We start from the raw sequence: 4,295 nt of genomic DNA, 5'->3' as shown, positions 1-4,295 counted from the left end.
TAGCAGAGGATGGTTTCGATCCATCGACCTCTGGGTTATGGGCCCAGCACGCTCCCGCTGCGCCACTCTGCTACGGCATACCAACATTCTACTGCCTATCAAAGTAGCCAGTCAAATATTCACTTCTACATTGTTTAACATCAGCCCCAGTGTCCGGAGGTTCAGTCTGGCTGCACAGTTCCACGACGTCACGTAAAGAACGCAATGAACAGAGAATGGCGCTGACAGAATCAGCAAGAGAGACTGTCTGGACATATGTAACGATAGACAAATCTGCTGGGAACCGGCAAGACACGGAACTGGAGAATTGGCCACTAATGTAAAGGAATTTTGTGTTGCAAGGATATATTTGCAAATATATTTCCAACTGTGTAACTGGGCTCTTTGATGTTCAAAGATGTTCACTGTTGTTGTGTACAGTGTTTCACTGTTGTAAATATATTTTCTGCTGTGTAACTGCTCTCTCTGTTGTTGCGAGTTGCTTTCTGTTGTATAAGATGCTTCCCTGTTGTTGTAAATGTGTTTCCGGCTGTGTACATAGGATCCATTGCGTGTCAATATATTTTTCAGTTCTGTTGATATGTCACCAGTTCTGTGAACTTTTTTCCTGTTGTGTAAACATATTCTACTTAAAGATGTTCTCTGTTCGGCAAAATAAAATCTTTCTGGTCTCTGATGTTCAGTGTTGGGTTAACATGTTGTATGTTGTGTTAAGATGTTCCCTGTTCTTGTGTAAAACTCTGGTTAACCTGAAAATGGTTAAATGAAGCCCAATATAGACTGCATGCTATCCTTTGTTCGTGAGAGTGATTGGCGAATTCATTTTGTATCCAACAGATGTATGTGATTGAGATTTGGTCTGTATCTGTCAGTCTCCGGTTGTGGTTGCGAGATTTTATTTGTTTTGTTTATTTACGTCAGGTGTGGGCTCACTCGGTCGGCCAGCATTCATTCCCCATTTCTAATTGACCTTGACAATAAGCTGCTTTCTTGAACCACAACAGTCCCTGAGGTACAGATACACCCACAGCACTGCTCGCCTTACAGTGTTAGGGAGAGAGTTCCAATATTTTGCCCCAGTGACAGGGAAGGAATGGCGATATATTTCCAAATCAGGAAGGGGAGTGGCTTAGAGTGAATCTTCGAGATACTGGGGACCCCATGTATGCGCTGCCGCTGTCCTTCTAGATGGTAGCGGTGGTGGGTTTGTGGGTCCTGTCTAAGGAGAGTAGATGAAGAATAAACAGTCCCCATTGGCACAGCAGAGTAGGATATTTTTTGATGTGCTGAGAGTTTAGCGCCTGAAATGCACTGCCTGAGAGTGTGGCAGCGCCAGCATCAAATCAGGGTTGTCAAAGGGGAATGGGACTAGCGCCTGAGGAGAACTGATTTGCAGGGTTTCGAGGTAATGACTGGGAAAGGGACGAGATGAGTTATTCTTGTATAGAACAGCACAGAAAGGGCCGAATGGCCTCTCTCTTTCTTATATCCATTCTAAGGATTCTATATGTATGAGCATTGGACTCATTCAATATTGCTCTGTCTCTGGGACGACATATGAGTGTGATATTCATTAAAAATCTAGCTCTGTCTGAGACACTTTTCAAATCTGTACTCATTCTATCTGGAATATACCGAATTGAAACCGGGCCTTTTGGTCTGATTAGTACATGATTCCACACGATCCTCTATTCAAAATCTTCAATGCAACATTATCTGTTTATCTCTGAAATTCATTCTCCATCTTCTGATTATCTAGATTTCCTGTAAATACAGCAGTGCTAATCGGCTCAACTGCTCCAGACAATAACAAGTTCCAAATTATGCCGACTGCATGGGAAAGTACATTAATATTGAATTCTCTTTGGGATTTACTGCTGACATCCAATCATTAGTTCCAGTTGGATCTGCCTCTGCAACACCGACTGTTCATGTGCATTTCTTCCGTTCTGTCACTGGCCTGGGTTGCGGATGGTAGATGACAGCATACTCTGTTAGACTGAAGATTAGACATCAACAGAGGGACACAGCAGGCCAGGATTGTTCACATTATATTGAACCTGGGACAGAGGAATTTCGAAATAGTAAATGTGTTGGCCATTTAATTTCGAAATCTACCAATACGCTGCATTCCTCTGCAATCATAATTTGAATCCCGATAAATCAGCAAAACTGCTTTTTAAGTGAATGTATTAGTACTGGAGGCATTTTATTTTGAACCATGTGGCATTGTGAGTCATTGTTGTTTCGCATAGTTAGAATTTGATTATGCAACAGTTTGATTATTAGTACAAACTTGTTAAAGCACATATTACAAAAAACTTTACTTATTTCTGATTGTGAATGGTATTGAGAGAGAAACTTGCTTTTCTTGATTTATGTTACTGACTTATATGTGGGCGTACAGATTGCAATCTCAAAATTTTCCAATGATGCAAAAATTGAAAATATTACGAAATTTAGTGAGGAAGATATTGATAGTTGTCATGAGGGTATCGACAGGTTGGTGGAATCGGCAGACACGTGACAGATTCAATTTAATCAATGTAAGGACGTGTAAAGTAACATATTTTGGTCAGAAGATCGAGGAGCGGTGATAGAAAATAGGGGTATGCCTTTACCCTTTCTAATCCCTATTGCACCTTTATCATGCCAAGATTCCAGTCTATTCACCCATCTGAGAACCCATTGAATATCCAGCCTTCTGTCTGCATTACACATTCGAGTTGTACAGTACTCTTTAAACAGTTAGCATTCCCACTTTCGTATGTACCTTCTCCCTGCCATGTATCCCTGCTCCGTCTCACAACCCAGTCAACATTGCACATCTAATTTGTACTTCGTCTTATCCTGCCCAGTCCCATTGTGTTTTTCCATGCTCAGTTATGTTGCCCAAGTTGCATACTGTTGTAATTTTTCTATCCTCCGCGAAAAACAAATGAATAAATAGGCCATCCTTTGATTGAACGCTGTCACTTTTCAATGTTTAGCGGGTGAGTTTCATGAAGTGCTGTGCGTGATTCCCTCCTTTATGCTTCTGTTCAAATTTGGACTAAGGAAAATTATCCAAATATATCTCCAATTCTCCGTCTCATTCGCAACGAACTGAGCGGATGGTAGATACAATTCTAATAATCCCTTTAAAAATAGAAAATTGATTTACAAATTTACAAATGCAAGGGTGACCGCAATGCTGGGAGTGGTTTTCAGGCTGTGGCGACTAGAATAACAATTCATCTAAAAAAAATTAATTGTTCAAAATGATATAATGTACCATCCATTGTGCATGAAAAGAAAGTTAAACTGTATAGCTGGGCTGGGCTTCGGGAACTTGTTTAGCATTAAGAAAGATGTTGCTTCACCTGCTGAGCATTTCCAACATTGCCTGTTTGTGTTTCCTATTTCCAGCATCCAAAATATTTTGTTTTCTGTTCTGTGCAGATGTTTACCTGGACAGGAAACATGTTCTGCTCAGCCCCGTGACACACAGATTGGAATGTTCATCCCGAAAATCATTCCTGCGAGATCAGACCCCAAGCTGTATAGGGGAATGAGGAAAAGAGAGAGTGGATTATTCTGACATCAATGATTCGGTGATGGACAGATTTACTTTAAAAATGATCCAAAATGTGTATTTCCAGAGCTGTTTTAAAAAAAAAACATGAGAGGGCCCTCCACGCCTTGCATTAAATTAGGTTTCTCTCAAGCGCTTTCGGCGTTTTAACTCCAAGATTATTGAACTACCAACATTTTGTACATTGAAAAAAATCCATATATGGACCTGTAAATGCAATTACATGCGTGTGGCTCTGTGGCACAATGGATAGCGCGTTGAAGTTCTAATCAATGGCAAGTTCGCCATTCAAAGTTTGTGGGTTGGAGTCCCACCAGAGTCCAACTTTGAATCAGGTTAATAACAAACCAATTGCTGCTTCATTGATGTTACTCAGCTGCGGCACCGACATTTCCTGCTCTACTATCTCTCCATGTTGTTTCTCTTCACTCGGCTCCCAGGGAAACCACTGACTCGAGAATAAAACGCAAATCCCGGCGTTATTCCTAAAGTTTGACAAAGTATTCGCTGCCTCGCTTGGAAAGAGTAGCATCGTGTTTAATGAGACATTTAGCTTTCTTTAAAACTAAGCAAAACACAAAGAAGATTAAGAAACACAGACACACGTCAACAATTGATAAATAAATAGAAACAATAAATAAATAATAGTGCCCGCATCTTGGCAGTGTTATTCCTGTGTTTCTACTGCCTTCGGCCTTCGAGGCTGCAGTGATCTTGGGTT

The 4,295-nt window shown here is 40.8% G+C and overlaps 1 non-coding gene across 1 annotated transcript; it reads right to left on the bottom strand.

The window, feature by feature from the left end:
- trnam-cau (transfer RNA methionine (anticodon CAU)) lies at positions 1-72 on the bottom strand. The gene has a single exon. It is a non-coding gene; the product is annotated as a tRNA-Met (tRNA).
- Between the last annotated feature and the right edge of the window lie 4,223 nt (positions 73-4,295).

Source organism: Mustelus asterias, unplaced genomic scaffold (genome assembly GCF_964213995.1).
Source record: "Mustelus asterias unplaced genomic scaffold, sMusAst1.hap1.1 HAP1_SCAFFOLD_152, whole genome shotgun sequence".
Taxonomy (NCBI): domain Eukaryota; kingdom Metazoa; phylum Chordata; class Chondrichthyes; order Carcharhiniformes; family Triakidae; genus Mustelus; species Mustelus asterias.
This window is presented reverse-complemented; position numbering and strand designations above follow the sequence as displayed.